General features: G+C 43.5%; 1 non-coding gene across 1 annotated transcript; it reads right to left on the bottom strand.

Moving 5' to 3' along the window:
* Window positions 1-8,768: 8,768 nt before the first annotated feature.
* LOC114388834 lies at window positions 8,769-8,875 on the bottom strand. Its single transcript, XR_003661624.1, has one exon. It is a non-coding gene; the product is annotated as a small nucleolar RNA R71 (small nucleolar RNA).
* Between the last annotated feature and the right edge of the window lie 12,784 nt (window positions 8,876-21,659).

Below are 21,659 nucleotides of genomic sequence, written 5' to 3'. Positions count from 1 at the left end.
TTTTCGAAAAAAGTTCATCAAGTCAAGTTGAAGTATGGAAGTAACCATCTAGCAAAAATTGGGGCAAAAGATGAATCGAGTTACATCACTGCTTCGTCTACTGCCAAACACATTTAGGACTGTTGATGCCCTTGTTACTTGTAGTTTCACCTTAACCAAGATGCCATGGACCATGTTGAAAAATCTAAATTTATTCAACCCCATGTCCTGCGTAAAAATTCGCAATACTTCAACTGTGTATCATTCACATACATCCATGCTTTTCATTGGTTGCATTGCTCATTGCATTCTTTCCTTGAAAAAAAATATAAAAAATAATAAAATAAAATAAAATAAAATAAAAATGAACTTAATCATTGTTAGCCGAAAAAAAACGCTTTATGGCGCCCTTACCGAACTTAATCCCCTCTGGTAATCAATTACCATCCATGTGTAATCAATTACACATTATAAATTTTGAATTCAAATTTCTAATGACTGTTATAAACATTTTCAGTCGCTGGTAATCGATTACCAGAGAGTAAATCTCAAATTGAAATGATTTAGATAGAATTCATTGGCCAAACCTTTTGCTTTTCCAATTTGGAAACTTCTTCCTAAGATTCTAGAGATCAACTTGATCATATATCTTGATTTTCTCGGATTCTTGGATTCTTGTCTTGAATAAAACTTAGAAGCACTTGATCCTTTGACATCATCAAAACATCTTGCTTCTACATATGAGTCATTTGACTTAATCCATCAACTGAAAAAAATCCTTCAACTATTTCTCATCCTTGGAAAATTCTTTTTGCAAGAATCAACCGCTTCTTTCATTCTTCCTCACTACAAGGTTGTGAAAACAAGACAACGATTGATACCTCAAAGCCCTGCACTGGGGCAATGAAAGGCACCATGCATAAACCTTAAGTGAACCTAGGGGTAGATTAGAAGTCCTCACCCAATAGGTTCCCTGCTACAAGGTCATGACGAAAGACAACGGTTGGTACCTCAAAGCCTTACACTGGGGCAATGAGGAGCACCGTGCATGAGCCTCAAGCGAACCTAGGGGCAGATCAAAAGTTCTCACCCGTTGATGTTTTTATAAAGGGGGGACAAACCCCGAAATTTTAATGGATTGATTAAATGTCAAACAGCTCCATTGCCGTCACTCCAAAATGGTCAAGTGACTAAATCAAACAGAACATATACTCTAAGGGAGTTCCCGAAAAGATTTGCAAAAGATAGGACAAGGTTGCATGAATTATCACCTCTTTCAAAAGGACAGTCAATCTGTGTTTTCCAAAAAATTAAATCAAAATGAAAAATCACAAAATAGGGAAAGAATGTTATGAACATTCCATTACATTGCATTGTTTCATATGAAATCCGCATTTACCAAATTTCACAACAAAGGTTGCATGCTTCTGCATCACTAAACATCATGTTAACTACATAGATTTCCTACATCTAATCTTTTGAATTTGGGATGATCGGCTCTCTCAATGAGTCGATCTCTTGCTTTCTCATAAGGATGGACCCTTGGGTACTAGTACCCTCACCTTTAGAGGACTATATGTCCTCGTCATCAGAGGGTTGCACGCCCTCACCTTTAGAGGACTACACGTCCTCGCCTTCAGAGGGTTGCACTCCCTCACCTTCAAAGGACTACATGTCTTCGCCATCAGAGGATTACGAGTCCTCGCCTTCAGAGGACTACATGTGCTCGCCTTCAGAGGGTCATGTACCTTCACCTTCAGAGGACTACACGCCCTCACCTTCAGAGGACTACACGTCCTCACCTTCAGAGGACTACACGTCCTCGCCATCAGAGGGCTACACGCCCTCACCTTCAGAGGACTACACGTCCTCGCCTTTAGAGGGTCATGTACCTTCACCTTTAGAGGACTACACGCCCTCGCCTTCAAAGGGCTGCACGCCCTCATCTTCAGCGGACTACCTGTCCTCTCCTTCAAAGGGCTACACGCCCTCATCTTCAAAGGGCTACACGCCCTCACCTTCAGAGGACTACACGCCCTCACCGTTAGAGGACTAGACGTTCTCGCCTTGAGAGGACTACACATCCTCGCCTTCGGAGGGCTGCACGCCCTCGTCTTCAGAGGACTATATGTCCTCCCTTTGAGAGGACTACACGTCCTCGTCTTCGGAGGGCTACACGCCCTCGCCTTCAAAGGACTACACGTCCCCCTTTTCAGAAGGCTACACGCTCTCGCCTTTAGAGGGCGACACGTCCTGGCCTTCGGAGGGCTGCGCTCTCCCTCGCCTTTTGGGGGCTATGTGTCCTCACTTTTAGTGGGCTCCATATCCACACCTTAAGAGGAATTAAGGTCCTCTGCCCTTAATGCTTAACCAAGACTTGGGCTCCCAGTTAAGGGACCAGTAATTTCCCTTCAACCATTCTTTTTCCCGGGCCACCCCTTGATCTCAAAGGAGGGCCAACTGTGCGAGCACAACCAGAGAAAGACTATCGCGCAACTACTGTGCGTACCGAGGCAAGCTTTCACCCGTGCCATTGTAAAGAGACGAGTGTGGATCATGCACACCAACATGACCACTCTTACATAGATATAAATGGCGTTGCTACTTAGCAACATTTTGCCCAGCAACCGTAATGTCGATCTCCCCCTGCGGAAGTATCAGTTGGTCTATGCCGTCCCGACATAGGTAGGTATGCATTATTTCCAACTGATTTCTAATGCCATCTGCTATTTGCAGGGGTCGCGCCCACAAGACACCCAATGGCCCTGGGGTTTCCAACTTTGGTTACGGGCCTCTATCAGTCCTACAGGATGCCCGTACCCCCCGGCAATGTCATGCCATCGCGACATAGGTAAGTATGCATATGACACATGGCCGACCTATAGGTGACCAAGTCCAAAGCCAAAGGTAAGCAAAGTAATAGGTCCGTGACCGACAAGTCATCATGCGTCCAGCTCAAGATGTTAAAGAAGCGCTACTAGGAGGCAACCTAGTACCTTTTGAATCTATGCTTGTTATTTGATCACTTTTTGTAGTAGGACACGCCTAGTTGCTCTTGATCCTAGGAATTTAAATAAAACAAGCACAAGCTTAGAAGGTAGTCATACCTCACAATATATATATATATATATATATATATATATATATATATATATATATATATATATGTATGTATGTATGTATGTATGTTTAGGTAGCAAGATACCTTGGATATGCATGTATATAGCAAAAATACCTCACAAAAATATACACATGTTTAGGTAGCAAAATACCTCATGAAAAAAAAGGAAAAAGCAAAAACAAACTAGAAAAAGAAATAAACAGATGATAAAAAAAAGATAAAAGAGAAAAATAAGTTGTCTAGCTGAAAAACCAACATGCTTTTGAAAAGAGATGACTTCCAGCATTTTCTTTGAAAAAATTCACTGATCATAACCAGTTTTTGAAAAAAATGTGTGTACACATTTAAAGGGTAAATGTTGTGAAAGTTTTTCCGAACACCCAAGATAGACTCAGATGAATGCACAAATTGATAAAAGAACATATTTTGGAAACACTGGGTTGACTAAAATAGAGGAAATGAATCTTGAGCCCTAGCATCACATGACCATAAAAGTTTGACACTTGAGTGTCCACATAGGTGCATGCATGACTAGTTTTGCATACAAATTCCAAATCATCATTGTTGCATTTGTGTCATGGAAATAATGTGGGACATCCCCTTTTATCCTTGAACCAAACCAAACCCTGACATATATCATGTCCATCCGTGCTACAAGCCTTGAGCCAAAATACCAACTTACCATAAACCTTGACCCAGGGTGAGAATATCAATCCTTGCCCTGGGTAGAAAACACAAAAAGAAGGAAAATCCCCAATCAAAGAAAGGGAGAAAGCAAAAAAGGAAAAGAAAATTCCCAATTAAAAGAGGGAGAGAAAGCAAAAAAAAAGAGGAGAAAGAAAATCCCCGATCAAAGATCGGAAGAAAACAGAAGAAATGTGCAGAAAGGTCTTTGGACCAGACAATATCTGAACAATACAAAATTGTCACCAAGAAAAAAAAAAAAAAAAGGAAACCACGACCTAAAGTGGCCCTCTCCCTTTGATTACCAACCAAAATCCTGTGCGTCGGTGACTTGTTCGCCTCACACTAAACAAAAACAACAAAAACAGAAAAGGAAAAGGCCAAAAACATTCAAAGCCAAAATTCCCACAAAAACAACACCATTCCCAAGAAAAAGTCCTACTGATCCATGATCACGCACGTAATCTTTGATTTGATAGGAAATAATTTGCAAAATCAAGTCATGGTATATCTATGGTTCAGAATTAGGATGAAACACTTACCCATGTGAGATTGATACACTTTGAGTGATTTTATTCTATTTTTGTTGAACCCAGTGTTTCCTCTAAATGGTCATTTAGAAACGAAATGCTAACATCCAAAATCTCATTTGTGGTTATGAGAAGATTTCATCAGCATACTCCCCTTCCCCGGTAGGTACATTGTTTTTCATCCGAAAAGCATATGTTGCTCTGATTAGTTTCAAGTTTTCTCTCTTTACTAAAGCATGTTCGCATTTTAGTGAAGAAAACACCGAGAATATTTTTAGTCTCACAAGTTATCCAGAACTATGTAGGTCTGAGTTCCTCATTGAGCATACGTAGGAGCAAGAGCCTCGCTTTTGTCGGCCGCCCCACAATTTCTGTCATACTGACCCTGGAGTCACGTGACATGCGGAGCTACCCGAGTGGTTATCCGTTTAAAATTTCTTTTGCTATCTATAACACTCAAAGCATGATAGCACGCAGAGACTAGCATCATCTTCTGCATCCTTTGTCAATCGCGGCCAACAAGCTCGTTGACACGTGAAGATTTACGTCATCTTCCGCGCAAACAATTTCTGTCATACTGACACTGGAGTCACCTGACATGCGGAGATACCCGAGTGGTTATCCATTTAAACTTTCTTTTGCTATCTCTAAGACTCAAAGCATGATAGCACGCAGAGACTAACGTCGTCTTCTGCACCTTTTGTCATCCAGAGGCGGCGGGCCCGATGACATGCGGAGATAGATTACGGTCATTCGCACGCTCGATGGGTGGTAAACGCGCAGAGACAGATTCTGCACCCTTTATCATTCAGGAGCAGCGAGTCAAGTGGTAAACGCGCATAAACGAATTCTATGCCCTTTCCATTCAGATTTCACAAATTGGGTGATAAAGGCGCAGAGACGAATTTTGCGCCCTTTATCATTCAGGAACAACAAGTTGGGTGGTAAACGCACAGAGACAGATTCTGCGACCTTTATCATTCAAGAGCAGCAAGCTGAGTGGATAAATGCACATAGACGAATTTTGCGCCCTTTATCATTCAGGAACAACAAGTTGGGTGGTAAACGCGCAGAGACAGATTCTGCGCCCTTTATCATTCAAGAGCAGCAAGCTGAGTGGATAAACGCGCATAGACGAATTTTGCGCCCTTTATCATTCAGGAACAACAAGTTGGGTGGTAAACGCACAGAGACAAATTCTGCACCCTTTATCATTCAAGAGCAGCAAGCTGAGTGGATAAACGCGCATAGACGAATTATGTGCCCTTTATCATTCAGGAACAACAAGTTGGGTGGTAAACGCGCAGAGACAAATTCTGCGCCCTTTATCATTCAGGAGCAGCGAGTTGGGTGGTAAACGCGCATAGACGAATTCTGCACGCTATGCCATTCAGATTTCGCAAATTGGGTGATAAACGCACATAGATGAATTCTGCGCCCTTTATAATTCAGGAACAACAAGTTGGGTGGTAAACGCGCAGAGACAGATTCTGCGCCCTTTATCATTCAGGAGCAGCGAGTCGAGTGGTAAACGCGCATAGACGAATTCTGTGCCCTTTGTCATTCAGATTTCGCAAATTGGGTGAAAAACGCGCATAGACGAATTCTGCGCCCTTTATCATTCAGGAACAGCAAGTTGAGTGATAAACGCGCATAGACAGATTCTGCGCCCTTTGTCATTCAGATTTCGCAAAGTCGAGTGATAAACGCGCAGAGGCAGATTCTGCGCCCTTTGTCATTCGGGGACAGTAAGTCGAGAGGTGGGCAGAGACAAATTATGGTCATTCCGTGCACCTTTTCGCCATCTAGAGGCGATCGTTTCCGGTGGCATGCAGAGACAAATTATGGTCATTCTGTGTCTCGCCGCTGATGTGCCATCATTTTCTTCTATTTTCTAAACCCTTTTTGCACCATTTTAATTACTGATTGGTCTTAATTGTCAATTAATTAGGCAGTTTTATTATTTGGTCTCATTTAGCTAATTTGATGTTTTTAATCTAATTTCAGGAATTAATGAAACATTGGGCTTAATCCGGATTTTGGTTGTGGACTTGAAGAGGGCAAAAAAAGCAGCGCTTACCTTAGTTAATTTTTAATTAGGAAATTTCGCAATTTTATTTTATGTGGTTTAGTGTTTATTTCGTTTTGGGACATTGTATTGTAATAGGACTCAGTGACTTTGAGTGACTCTTTTTAAATAGTAGCCTTGGGATTCGTGCAAGGCATTCTGTTATGCCATTCATTATTCAGAGCTTTGTTTAGGGTTTTAAGTTCTTTCTGTTCTAATGCTACTGTTTTCGTTCTTAATGCAATTTCCCATTTCCTGCTTCTAATTACAATTTCGTTCTTGTTTCTTCTTCTACTTTCATTTACGTTTCTGTTTTCATTTTCGTTTCTGTTATTTACGTTTCTCCTTCATGTTTCATTTACGTTTTCTGTTTGAATCTATGGAAGGCTAATCATTCTGGTGTTGTTTCCTTCTGAGGAAGAAGCCCAACTCTCTTTGAGGTTTCGTTTATAATGTGGTTCCCTGGCAGTTTTCCCTTCACCAGTTAACCCAAATTCGTGAACATTAATCAGTGCACGCTTCGTGTTCGATTAATTGCCTCTGAGCCTAACTTGTGTTCATGCTTAATGGACGAAGGGCTAACTGGTGTATGTGGTGCCTAATCACGTATTGATAACCCTAGGTTGATTTTCGCTTAGTAAATTGAAATAGGGTTGGATTAAGTGGTTACTGTTAGGGACGAATTCTCCATAACCCAGGATAAGAGAATGGCTTCTGAATCAGAGGAAACAACCCAATTTTTAATATTATTAGTTTCATATTCCAGTTTACTTGTTCTGCTCCTTAAATCACAAAACAAACAACCCCCCCCCCAATCGTTACTGTTACTGCGAGTATATTATGAACATTTGGTTTATCATTGCTCATTGGGAAACGACCTAGGATCACTTCCTAGTTACTGCATTATCATGTTTATTTGATTCGGGTATGGCCTCAATCAAATTTGGCGCCGTTGCCGGGGAGCAGTGTCCAAAGGTTCATAATAGCTAGCTAGTGTTGTGTGTTTAATTCCTTCGTGTTTTATGTTTAATTGTTAGTATTGTGTTAGTGTTGTTTAGTGTCCTGGTATTTTGTTTAGTGTGTGTTCTGTTTCAGTTTTCCTATTAAGCGCTTCCCCTATTTCAGTTTTGGGTGTTTTGCTGTGAATAGTGTTTTGCGACGGACTTAGCGACCACTTTTGGTTGCGGCAAAACAGAGGAGTAGTAGAAATCAAGTAGAGACGGATTTTAGCGACCACCCATGCTGAATTATTTGAGATTTTTTGTTTTAGTAGCTAGAGTTGTTATTTTTGGCTGAATTTTTTTTTGTGGTAACTTCTTTTAATCTATATTTTGTGGGAAAAATAGCTAGAGCCTTTAGTTAGGTCAGATTTGAAAGTTCCAAAAAAGTAGCAAATTTTGTGTTTGTCGAAACTTCAAATGGCCATAACTTTTGCTCCGGTTATCAGAATCGCAATAATTATATATGTATTTGGGGTAGAAAAAAATTTCCTACGTCGTGGCAGCTGGCAGCTGGGGTCTCTATAGTCCAAAAATAGTGATTCTGTCAAAAGGTTTTTATTTTTCAAGTTTTATTCACTTATTTTTCTTAACCTACCATTTTTAGCTTCCATAGTTAGACTTTGAATTTTTGCCTGAAATTTTTTGTGCTATCTTCTCATCATTTTATAAGGTTTCTCACAAAATTTCAAGTCATTTGGATATCATTTGAGGGTAGCTGTAGTTCAAACCTACACCTTTATTTACATGACAAGGCAACTAGTTGTGCATGCTGAATGTAGTGTATGACTAGAGGCAATCCATTTGACTTACAACCCTTTGATCTTGTGATAGATAGGACATTTCATAGATTAGTTAGGCATCATTTTATACCTTTTGATCATCCTGAGCATTCCATTACTGGTGAATCTGTGCATTTTGTTATTGGTGATTTTGACCATCCTGATTTTGAGTATTACAATTTTGAGTATTCTGATTTTAAGAATTCTGATTTTGAACATTCTGAGAACATGGCACAACCTCCACCCCGTGAGAGGACTCTAAGGGAAATGGCTGCACCTGATTTCACCTACGAAAGCTTGTGCATCCAATACCCTGATGAGGATATCCCATATGTTCTTAAAACTGGACGGATTCATTTGCTTCCAAAGTTTCATGGCCTTGCAGGTGAAGACCCGCACAAATATTTGAAGGAATTTCATATTGTCTGCTCCACCATGAAACCCCCAGATGTCCAAGAGGATCATATATTTCTGAAGGCTTTTCCTCATTCTTTAGAGGGAGTGGCAAAGGACTGGTTGTATTACCTTGCTCCAAGGTCCATCACGAGCTGGGATGACCTGAAGAGAGTATTCTTAGAAAAAAATTTCCATGCTTCCAGGACCACAGCCATCAGGAAGGATATCTCAGGTATTAGACAACTCAGTGGAGAGAGCCTGTATGAATACTGGGAGAGATTTAAAAAACTATGTGCCAGTTGCCCTCACCATCAGATTTCAAAGCAGCTGATTCTCTAATATTTTTATGAAGGACTCAGTAATATGGAGAGAAGTATGATAGATGCTGCCAATGGTGGAGCCCTTGGAGACATGACTCCTGCTAAAGCCTGGAATTTAATTGAGAAGATGGCTTCCAACTCCCAACAGTTTAGCGCCAGAAATGATGCTATTGTCATTAGAGGAGTGCATGAGGTAGCTACAAACTCAGTTGCATCATCTGAAACTAAGAAGCTTGAAGGCAAACTGGATGCATTGGTTAACTTGGTAACCCAGCTGGCCTTGAACCAGAAATCTGTACCTGTTGCAAGGGTCTGTGGTTTGTGCTCCTTTGCTGACCACCATACAGACCTTTGCCCTTCCATGCGGCAACCTGGAGCAATTGAGCAGCCTGAAGCTTATGCTGCTAATATTTACAATAGACCTCCTCAACCTCAGCAGCAAAATCAACCACAGCAGAACAATTATGACCTCTCCAGCAACAGATACAACCCTGGATGGAGGAATCACCCTAATCTCAGATGGTCTAGCCCTCAGCAACAACAACAGCAGCCTGCTCCTTCCTTCCAAAATGCTGCTGGCCCAAGCAGACCATACATTCCTCCACCAATCCAACAACAACAACAGCCCCAGAACAACCAACAGTTGAGGCTCCTCCACAACCTTCTCTCGAAGAACTTGTGAGGCAAATGACTATGCAGAACATGCAGTTTCAACAAGAGACCAGAGCCTTCATTCAGAGCTTAACCAATCAGATGGGACAATTGGCTACACAATTGAATCAAAAACAGTCCCAGAATTCTGACAAGCTGCCTTCCCAAGCTGTCCAAAATCCCAAAAATGTTAGTGCCATTTCATTGAGGTCGGGAAAGCAGTGTCAAGGACCTCAACCCGTAACACCTTCCTCATCTGCAAATGAACTTGCCAAACTTCACTCTACTCCAGGAAAAGGTAACGACAAAAATTTACCTAACAATTTCTGTGCAGGTGAATCTTCCACTGGTAATTCTGATTTGCAGAAGCAACACATTCCTCCTCTTCCATTCCCTCCAAGAGCAGTTTCCAACAAAAAAATGGAAGAGGCAGAGAAAGAGATCTTGGAAACATTCAGAAAAATAGAGGTAAACATACCTCTTCTGGCTGCAATAAAGCAAATTCCAAGATATGCCAAATTCTTGAAGGAGCTGTGCACTAATAAGAGGAAGCTTAAAGGAAGTGAACGAATTAGCATGGGCAGAAATGTCTCTGCACTGATTAGTAAATTTGTTCCTCAAATTCCTGAAAAATGTAAAGATCCAGGTACATTCAGCATACCTTGTATTATAGGGAATAGTAAGTTTGACAATGCCATGCTAGATTTAGGAGCTTCTGTTAGTGTTATGCCTCTGTCTATTTTTAATTCTCTATCTCTAGGTCCTTTGCAGTCAACTGATGTGGTAATTCATTTAGCTAATAGAAGTGTTGCCTACCCTGTTGGTTTCATAGAAGATGTCTTAGTTAGAGTTGGTGAACTAATTTTCCCTGTTGATTTTTATATTTTGAATATGGAAGATGGATTTTCTCAAGGATCAGTTCCCATCATTCTAGGCAGACCCTTTATGAAAACTGCTAGAACTAAGATAGATGTTTATGCAGGCACACTATCCATGGAGTTTGGTGATATAACTGTTCATTTTAATATTCTGGATGCTATGAAATACCCATCTGAAGATCTTTCTGTATTTCGTGCTGAAATAATTGACCATGTTGTTGATGAATACATGACTGATCTTTACTCTAATCTGCATACCTCTCACTCTTCATGCATTGAGTCTGAAATTGTACTTGATCATATGTCTGAATTTGATGCTGAAAGTGAATCTGAAAGTGATATTGATTGCATGTCTGGTGGTGGTGTTTTACCTCTTGAGATTGATTTTATAGAGTCAGATAGGACTAACCATGTTTCAGGAAGTACACATACCTCTGACTTTCTTTATGAGGTACAGGCAGAGAAACCATCTCCTTCTACCACTACCCAGCCAACCACACCAGAATTGAAGCCTCTGCCATCAAATTTAAAATACGCTTACTTGGATGATAGCAAAAGTTTACCAGTGATTATATCTGCCTCCCTTACTGATGAGCAAGAGGAGAAGTTGTTGTCTGTTCTCAAGAAGCATAAGAAGGCTATAGGCTGGACCCTGGCGGACATTCCTAGTATTAGCCCATCCACATGTATGCATCAAATAAATTTAGAGGATGGAGCTAAACCAGTAAGACAGCCACAGAGAAGACTCAACCCGGTGATTCTTGATGTAGTGAAGAAGGAGATAACCAAGCTTTTGCAAGCTGGAATCATTTATCCTATCTCCGACAGCCAATGGGTGAGTCCCGTCCAGGTAGTCCCGAAGAAGACCGGCCTCACAGTGATAAAAAATGAGAAGGAGGAGCTGATTCCTACTCGGGTGCAGAATAGTTGGAGAGTCTGCATTGACTATAGGAGGCTGAACCAAGTTACCAAAAAGGATCATTTTCCCCTGCCATTCATTGACCAGATGCTTGAGCGCCTGGTAGGTCAATCTCACTACTGTTTCCTTGATGGTTTTTCTGGTTATATGCAAATTACTATTGCTCATGAGGATCAGGAAAATACCACATTCACCTGCCCCTTCGGCACTTTTGCCTATAGGAGGATGCCTTTCGGCCTGTGCAATTCCCCTGGTACCTTCCAGCGGTGCATGATTAGTATTTTCAGTGACTTCTTAGAAAATTGCATAGAGGTGTTCATGGATGATTTCACTGTGTATGGATCCTCTTTTGATGGTTGTCTGGATAGTTTGGAAAAAGTTTTGAATAGATGCATTGAAACTAACCTTGTTCTAAATTTTGAAAAATGTCATTTTATGGTTGAGCAAGGTATAGTTTTAGGCCACATTATTTCCAATAAGGGTATTGAAGTAGATCCTGCAAAAATTTCTATTATTTCACAATTGCCTTACCCCTCTTGTGTGCGAGAGGTGCGATCTTTTCTTGGTCATGCAGGATTCTACAGGCGCTTTATAAGGGATTTTAGCAAAGTAGCCCTTCCACTGTCCAACTTGTTGCAAAAGGAGGTGGAGTTTGACTTTAATGACAGATGCAAAGAGGCTTTTGATTGCCTCAAAAGAGCGCTGACTACCACCCCCATCATCCAGGCACCCGATTGGACAGCCCCTTTTGAGCTTATGTGTGATGCATCAAATTATGAATTGGGGGCTGTCCTTGCTCAAAAAATTGATAAATTGCCCAGGGTGATATATTATGCTTCTAGGACTTTAGATGCTGCCAAAGCGAATACTGAGAAGGAGCTTCTAGCCATAGTTTTTGCTCTTGAAAAATTTCAATCTTATTTGCTTGGTACCCGCATCATTGTTTATACTGACCATGCAGCTCTAAAGTACTTGTTGAAGATGGCTGATTCTAAGCCTAGGTTGATCCGATGGATGCTCTGGCTTCAAGAGTTTGACTTGGAGATCCGTGATAGGAGCGGAGCACAAAATTTAGTTGTTGATCATTTGAGTCGGATCGAACGTGTATCGGATGCGAATTCACCCATTCGGGATGATTTCCCAGATGATCATTTGTATATACTGTATAGTATTTCTGACTCTCTTTCTACTCCCTGGTTTGCTAACATTGTCAATTATTTGGTTGCTTCTGTTTTTCCTCCCTTAGCTTCTAAGGCCCAAAAAGATAAAATTAAAAGTGATGCTAAGCATTTTGTTTGGGATGACCCCTACTTGTGGAAATTGTGCAGTGATCAGGTCATTAGACGATGCATTCCAGATCATGAGACTGACTCAGTCCTGCAGTTCTGTCATTCTTCCGCACTGGGAGGTCATCTGGGTGTTCAAAGGACAACTCGCAAAGTGCTTGATTGTGGTTTTTATTGGCCCACCATCTTTAAAGATGCGTGGAAGATCTGCAGCACTTGTGAGCAATGTCAGAGAGCAGGAAATACACTTACATGGCGACAACAAATGCCTCAACAACCTATGCTATTCTGTGAGGTGTTTGATGTCTGGGGTATAGATTTCATGGGCCTTTTTCCTGTCTCTTTTGGTTATGTTTAAATTCTCCTTGCAGTTGACTATGTTTCAAAATGGGTGGAAGCCAAGCCCACTAGAACTAATGATGCTAAGGTTGTTGCAGATTTTGTCAGGTCTAATCTATTTTGCAGGTTTGGAGTACCTAAAGCAATTGTTAGTGATCAAGGAACCCATTTTTGCAACAGAACAATGCATGCCCTGCTTAAAAAGTACGGGGTGGTACACAGGGTATCCACACCATACCACCCCCAGACCAATGGACAGGCAGAAATTTCAAACAGGGAGATTGTCATACCCTAATTTCGTCCGGGGACCTTTGCTTGATGACATGCGACCTTTCTTTGGTCCTTGTGAGGTGCTTGGCACCCATCATTAGGCAATTTGTGAAATTCCAGGACATGCCGGAAAACCAAAAAATATTGATGCACAATCCGTAAGTTTCCGTGACACACCGGAAATTAAATGGAAGCATCGTTGCATAATTAAGTGAGGTTCCGTAACATTCCGTAAGTCAAAAAGGGGATGATTATGTAATCCGCAAGGTTCCGTAACATTATGGAAAGAAAACAAGTATCGTTACGAAATTCGTAAGTTTCCGTAACTTTACGAAAAAAGAATCACAAAAAAAAAGCAGAGGGGGGTGTACTTAGTAAAAATGGGGGTGCAAATAGCACCCAGGCCCACTTGGGCCCTCCAGAATATTCCTCCAGAAGGCTGTTGCTTCTGGAGGAAGCAACCTGGCTCGCCTGGGCGAGCTAAGCTCGCCTGGGCGAGCTGGGCGGCAAGCACCTCCCCCATTTTGCTATAAATAGGGGAGGAAGTGAAGAAGAAAAGGGTTAAGCCCCTTAGGCACTTCTCTCTCTTTCGAATTTGCTTGGAAAAATTGTTTCCGTGAAGAAAATCTAAGCCGAGGCGCTTTCGAAATGTTTCCGTAACGTTTTCCGTGAGGAATTTCGCGAAGGTTTTCGACCGTTCTTCGACGTTCTTCATTCGTTCTTCATCGTTCTTTGATCTTCAACGGGTAAGTACCTCGAACCAAGCTTTTCGATTCATTCTATGTACCCGTAGTGGTCCACATTGTGTTTCGTGCATTTTTATTCTCGTTTTGTTTACTTTTTATACCCCCTGTTGACGTGCTTAAGCCATTTTACTTAAGTCAATTCTCGCTTAACTTAAAAATAAAAATCAATTTCCACCGAACGTTTGAATTGTATTATCCGTTAACTTCGGTTAAAATAAATTCCGACCATTCGGTCGTGCCGTAACCACGTTGGAAATCAAAAAAGAGGTAAAAAATAATATAATAATAAAAAAAAATATCTTTTAGCAAAATAAAGCGGAAAATCAATCGGACGTTTTCTCTTTGGGATTTCTCATTCTTAATCGAATTGATTAATAACTAAAGTGAAACTAAGGCTAAAATCAACTCGCCTAGTCAAGCTCGTCCATAAAAATAGGCTTTTGAAGTTTGTCATTTCAATTTCTCACTAAGTAAAATGGATCATTTTCAAGGTCCAACGCCTTAAAATGATCACCTCTTAAGTAAAAAAGAATCACTTGATAAGAAAGAACTACGTAGGTCTGATTTCCTCATCGCAAATTGAGGAATACGTAGGAGAAAAGGGAAACACCCTTGTCGACCACAAAAAAGGAAAAATATAAAAAGGGTATAAAGGATATAAGGACATAAAAGGGAACGTAAAAATCAAAGTCATGTTTGCACATTCGATTAAAGGCTGCCGTCCCTTGGGACGGACGTGTGGGGTGCTAATACCTTCCTCGTGCGTAAATACAACTCCCGAACCTTTCACTTAAAAGTTCGTAGATCGCGTCTTTTCCGACGTTTTCCTCAAATAAACGTTGGTGGCGACTCCGCGCGTATTCCTTTCGTGGAACACGCATCCTGCGAGTCTCGCGTCGCCCTCCCGCCGAAGGGTAGGTTGCGACAGTTGGCGACTCCACTGGGGACTGTTTTTAGAGAGTTAGGCCATTTAATCTTGTGCAATGTTTTACCGTGACTTATCCCTTTGTTGGTTTCCCTTCATTATGTTCTTATGTATATAAACTCTTTGTTGCTTTTAGTGCGTTTTAAAATGTATGCATGGGGTAAATATTTATTCATTTGATGCACACAAACACCAACACTATTTGCACACACTGTGAGTGAAAAAGGGCCCTATACCTGGGTTCATGGGAACATAAGGAGCGGAGGTGAATCTGTGGTCATGCTAGGTCTCCGACTTGCTTGATTACAGTGAACCCTCATCTAGAGCTTTTTTCTTTGAAAACTTATTGTTGCTAGTAGTCCCTACTGCTGCAATATGTTTTTCGAAGAGAATGATACCTCTAGAAACTATCAAAAGAGATATGACTACCTTGGGGGTTATCACTAAATGCCTAGTTAGTTCTCTCCCTTATAGGTCCCTTAAATAGGGGCACGAGCAAACACGCTGCGTGCCATTTTTCACACTGCCATGCATAAGTATCATATACCCTTTTGCTTATGTTCAGTGCATATTGTCATACTGTGTACATTCCCGCATTGTGTCTTTTACATAGGCATCACATATGGGTTCTGTCTTGATCCCTTCTCTAAACAAACCAACGGAGGGTCCGTGTCGCCTTCTTAAAAACGTACGTTGGGGCACTTTGCTACCCCTAGGCATTGTGTCTAAGAAGGGGACGAATTCCCCGGACCCCCGCATTCCTAGATTGCATCTGTGTTATATGCATTCCTTCATGCATTCATCCATTCCACCCATGAGATATCGGAGTTTTGATTTGCACCAGCTTTTGTCTCACTTTAGCAAGCATGGGAACAAATCAAACCGGCAAGAGGTTCTACCAAGTCAAGGTTAAAAGCTTAGATACCACCAGCATCAAGGAATTAGGGCGGTTGATGGAACCTCTCCAAATGCAAGCTTCCCGCAAGACTTACGGAAAGATCTTAGAGTTGACCTTAGCAGAGGTATCCATAGAAGCCATTGCATCACTCACCCAATACTACGACCAGCCTTTGAGATGCTTCACATTCGGAGACTTCCAATTAGTACCAACCATTGAAGAATTTGAGGAAATTCTAGGATGTCCTCTCGGGGGAAGAAAACCATATCTTTCATCCGGGTGTCTCCCCTCTTTGAGCAGAATTGCAACTGTGGTCAAGGATTCAGCAAGAGGTTTGGACCGCATAAAACAGATTCGGAACGGCATAGCGGGCCTACCACGGGGGTACCTAGAAGACAAGGCGAGGGGTATGGCCAATCAAGGAGATTGGGTCCCATTTATGGATGTGTTAGCTTTGCTAATTTTTGGGGTCGTCCTCTTTCCAAACGTGGATGGTTTGGTGGACCTAGCAGCAATCGACGCTTTCCTTGCCTACCACCATAGCAAGGAAAGTCCGGTGGTAGCTGTCTTGGCAGATCTATTTGACACATTTGACCGAAGGTGCGAAAAGAGTAGCGCACGGATCATCTGTTGCTTGCCCGCCCTCTGTGTTTGGTTGGTTTCGCACTTGTTCTAACAAGACACAAGACATCCATGTCCGCTCCTGAGCCATCGCTCGTGTACTGAAAAGAGGAGAATAGATTGGGACCAGCTTTTGGCCGGGATAGGAGGTAGAACAATCAGTTGGTTCCCCCGATGGAAGGAAGGAAAAGAAGGAGTCCTTTTCTCATGTGGAGGATACCCAAACATTCCGCTGGTAGGAACGAGGGGTTGTATTAACTACAATCCCGCGCTCGCTATAAGACAACTAGGGTACCCCATGAGGGGAGCACCGACGGAAGAAAGCATGTCTCCTTTCCTTGTGAGGGATTTCGGCGCACAAAATTCCAAGACTATACAAAGAATCCATAAGGCATGGGAAACCCCGTTAAGGAAAGATCAAGAACTTAGAGGCATTCGTAATGGCATCATTGGTGGCTACCATGAATGGCTGAAAGTTCATATACGAGGTTTAGATTGGCTCGCCAAGTTAAAAGTCGTCAGCGAAGAGAGTTTTGAAGCACCGGAAGAGGACGAAGAAGTCCAAGCTCTCAAAAGCGAGTTAGGAAAGGCGAAACTTGCCAAGGAGAAGTTCAAGTTTGCCGCAACACACATTCGGAAGGAGTGCGCCGGGTTACGGGAAGAGAATACAATTACCGCAAGAGCCCTTGAACAAGAGACCAAGAGGGCTCGCAAGGAAGAGTATGGCCGGAATAAATTTCGCGGAGCTCTATGGGGTAGCAATAGTGAACTCAAGCTGCGAAGGGAAGAGAGGGACCAGTCGTGAGCACATAGCATGGTTCTGAAAGAGGAGTTAGTTGCTTGTTCAAGGTCCAAAAGAAGCTTGTCTCAGCGTTTATGCGAGACGGAGACCAACATGCTAGCTATCATCGCCAAGTACCAAGAACAGTTAGGTCTAGCCACGGCCCACGAGCATAGAATCGCGGACGAGTATGCTCAAGTATACGCGGAAAAAGAGGCTAGAGGAAGGGTGATCGACTCTTTACACCAAGAGGCAACCATGTGGATGGATCGGTTTGCTCTTACCTTGAACGGGAGTCAAGAACTTCCCCGCTTGTTAGCCAAGGCCAAGGCGATGGCAGACACCTAGTCCGCCCTCGAAGAGATCATGGGCTTCTCGGCTATTGTCAGCATATGATAGACTTAATGGCCCATATAATTAGAAATCGTTAGGAAACTTGTATGGTCTCTCAAACCTTGACTAGATACGACTTTCTTTTTGAAATAAAATGAGTTGGTCCCATGTTTCTACTCCAAAAAGCTTGTGCAAATCAAATCACTCCTACATTTCATCTCTAGCATGCATTTTTTCTTTACCCACTCCTCACGTTTGGTTTTTTAGGGAAAAACACCATAACTAAACGCGCCACAAGGCATCCCTATCGCACCAGATCCAAATCTAGAACGATGGGTGATCAAGAGGAGACGCAGGAACAGATGAAAGCCGACATGTCAGCTCTGAAAGAACAAATGGCCTCCATGATGGAGGCCATGTTAGGTATGAGGCAGCTCATGGAGAAGAACGCGGCCACCGCTGCCGCTGTCAGTTCGGCTGCCGAAGCAGACCCGACTCTCTTGGCAACTGCGCACCATCCTCCCTCAAACATAGTAGGACGGGGAAGGGACACACTGGGGCACGATGGCAGCCATCACCTGGGATACAACCGAGCGGCTTACCCTTATGGATTGCCGCCCAACTACTCACCACCCGTCTTGCAAGAAGATGCGGGCCACATTGCTTCTCCCGTCCTTGAAAGAGAGCCTCCTCAACAGCCCGACAAAGTCCATAAAGACACTCAAGACTATGCTCGAAGGGATGTCGAGTTCTATCCCCCGATCCCCGAAGGGCCGGCACCAGGCACGTTGCCTCAACCCAACATCGCGGCGCCACCAATAGTTTTGTCCACGGAAGGACCGCCCCCAGCAACTGAAGAAAGGAGGAAGCTCGATCTCCTTGAGGAAAGATTGAGGGCCGTGGAAGGATTTGGGGGCTATCCGTTCGCAGACATGACAGATCTTTGCTTAGTACCCGATGTTGTTATTCCCCCGAAGTTCAAAGTGTCGGACTTCGACAAGTATAAAGGGACAACTTGTCCGAAAAACCATCTCAAGATGTACTGCCGTAAGATGGGCGCCCATTCTAAGGATGAAAAGCTATTAATACACTTCTTTCAAGATAGCTTGGCCGGAGCCGCGGTAGTGTGGTACACTAATTTGGAAGCTTCCCGTATCCGTACTTGGAAGGATCTGATTACTGCCTTCCTAAGGCAGTATCAGTACAATTCTGATATGGCTCCCGACCGCACTCAACTGCAGAATATGTTCAAGAAAGAGGGTGAAACCTTTAAAGAATATGCGCAGCGGTGGAGGGATTTGGCGACACAAGTAGCTCCTCCCATGGTTGAGAGAGAGATGATCACCATGATGGTAGACACTCTGCCAGTGTTCTACTATGAGAAGCTAGTAGGTTACATGCCGTCCAGCTTTGCGGATCTAGTATTTGCCGGGGAAAGAATTGAGGTAGGATTGAAAAGAGGAAATTTTGATTACGTTTCCTCCACAAATGTGAATGCCAAAAGAATCAGGGCAACAGGGGCAAAAAGGAAGGAAGGAGATGCCCATGCCGTCTCTTCAACACCCGCGTGGGTCAAACCCCAGCAAACGCCTCATGGTACCCATCAGTACGCGCAACATCACCCGAGCTTCTCGGCTCATACCGGGAACGCCTCTAGTTCAACACCCGTGCAGCCTAAGGCACTCACCCAGAGGGAAGCTCCCCAAGTTCCAACTCCGAACACGACTCGCCCGGCCGGTAATTCCAACACGACAAGGAATTTCCCTCCGAGGCCATTTCCGGAATTCACCCCACTCCCAATGACGTACGAAGACCTTTTGCCATCCCTCATCGCCAATCATTTGGTCGTGGTAACTCCCGGAAGGGTCCTCGAACCCCCTTTCCCGAAGTGGTATGACCCTAACGCAACTTGCAAGTACCATGGGGGTGTCCCGGGGCATTCCGTTGAAAAATGCTTGGCCCTTAAATACAAGGTCCAACATTTAATGGATGCTGGATGGCTGACTTTCCAAGAGGATCGGCCCAATGTGAGAACCAACCCGCTCGCCAATCATGGAGGGGGAGCGGTTAACGCCGTTGAGTCCGATAGGCCGCACAGGTCTAAACCTTTAAGGGATGTGGCAACCCCTAAGAGGTTTATCTTTGAGGCCCTACAAAAGGGAGGTGTGATTCCCCATAGTGGGTGTAAGGAAGACTCCTGTTTGCTGCATTCTAGCGAGCTGCATGACATGGAGACGTGTTTGGGAGTAGAGGAATTGTTACAGCGGATGATAGATCAAGGTCGACTGGAAGTCGGCAGTGAAGGAAAAGAAGAGCATCATATATGCATGCAGTCCACGGAGGGGAGCAGTGTTGCGAAGCCCAAACCCTTGGTGATATACTTCACTAAAAGCGCAGCTTCGCAAAAGCCCGGACACCCCTTAGTAGCCAAACCTGTTCCTTTCCCGTACCAAAATAGCCACGCAGTCCCGTGGAGATATACACCTCCAAGGGAGAAGGAAGAAGAAGCCACTGACGTCAGCTTGTTGTCAGCTAAAGTAACAAATATCACGGGACTGAGTGGTGTGACCCGTAGTGGTCGTGTGTTCGCGCCTCCGGACCTACCAGTCCAACCCGCGGACCTCAAGGGAAAAGGAAAAGTGGTGGAGGAACAAGATGGCGAAGCACCCCACGCTTCGAATAAAGATATTCCGGCAAAGGGCCCCCCGGAGAAAAAGGATGGTAAAAAGGAGGTGTCGCTAGAGGAAGCCAGCGAGTTCCTCCAGATAATTCAGCAGAGCGAATTCAAGGTTATCGAACAGCTCAACAAAACCCCGGCCAGGGTCTCGCTGTTGGAGTTACTTATGAGCTCTGAGCCTTATCGGGCTCTGCTAGTAAAAGTTCTGAACGAGGCCCATGTGGCCCAAGATATCTCGGTAGAAGGTTTCCGAGGGCTGGTCAACAATATCACTGCCAACAACTATCTTGCCTTCGCCGAAGAAGAAATCCCTGCCGAGGGGAGAGGGCATAATAAGGCTTTACACGTATCAGTCAAGTGTATGGACCATATCGTAGCCAAGGTGCTCATCGATAATGGTTCCAGTTTAAACGTGATGCCTAAGAGCACTTTGGAGAAATTACCATTCAATGCTTCCCACTTAAAGCCGAGTTCAATGGTGGTTCGTGCCTTCGACGGCACTCGCCGAGAGGTTAGGGGAGAGATCGATCTCCCAGTACAAATAGGCCCTCACACCTGTCAAGTCACCTTCCAAATAGTGGATATTAACCCCCCTTACAGCTGTCTGTTGGGGCGCCCGTGGATCCACTCAGTGGGAGTTGTGCCTTCTACACTCCACCAAAAGTTGAAATTCGTAGTGGAGGGGCACTTGGTCATCGTGTTAGGCGAGGAAGACATCTTGGTAAGCTGCCCATCCTCTATGCCTTATGTGGAAGCCGCAGAAGAATCGTTAGAAACCGCTTTCCAGTCTTTTGAGGTGGTCAGCATTTCCTCCGTGGACTCCTTCTCTGGGCAGCCTTGTCTGTCCGATGCAGCAGTAATGATGGCCCGAGTTATGTTGGGGAATGGTTATGAACCCGGAATGGGTTTAGGCAAAGACAACGGCGGCATAACTAGCCTGATAAATGCCCAAGGAAATCGTGGGAAGTATGGTTTAGGCTATAAGCCCACTCAGGCGGACATGAAAAGAAGCATCGTGGGAAGGAAGAGCAGTGGTCAAAGCTCGCGTTGGAGACAAGAAAGTGAAGGAAGCCCGCCCTACCACATAAGTAGAAGCTTTATAAGCGCGGGTCTGGGAGACAAAGGTCAAGTGGTCGTGATATACGAAGATGATGTTCCGAGTACATTAGATTTGGTATGACCATGCCCTCCTGATTTCCAGCTGGGAAATTGGCGAGTGGAGGAACGCCCCGGCATTTACGCAACAAGCATAATGTAAACCTTTACGGTTTTAAAAGCTCTATAGTTGGGCCTAGGCTTTAGAGTTTTTCCTTTTGTTAAGGCTTTGTGTCTTTTTTTGTTGATTTTATAATACAAGGATCTTTCTTCATTTGTTCCTACGTCTCTACCCATTCTCATTCATTTGCATGTTTACGTCTTATTCTGAAACGGCAGATCCGATGACGAGTCCCCCGAAG

This window comes from Glycine soja, chromosome 15, assembly GCF_004193775.1.
Source record: "Glycine soja cultivar W05 chromosome 15, ASM419377v2, whole genome shotgun sequence".
Classification (NCBI taxonomy): Eukaryota; Viridiplantae; Streptophyta; class Magnoliopsida; order Fabales; family Fabaceae; genus Glycine; species Glycine soja.
The sequence above is the reverse complement of the archived record's forward strand: the minus strand, read 5'-3'. Positions and strand labels throughout refer to the sequence as shown.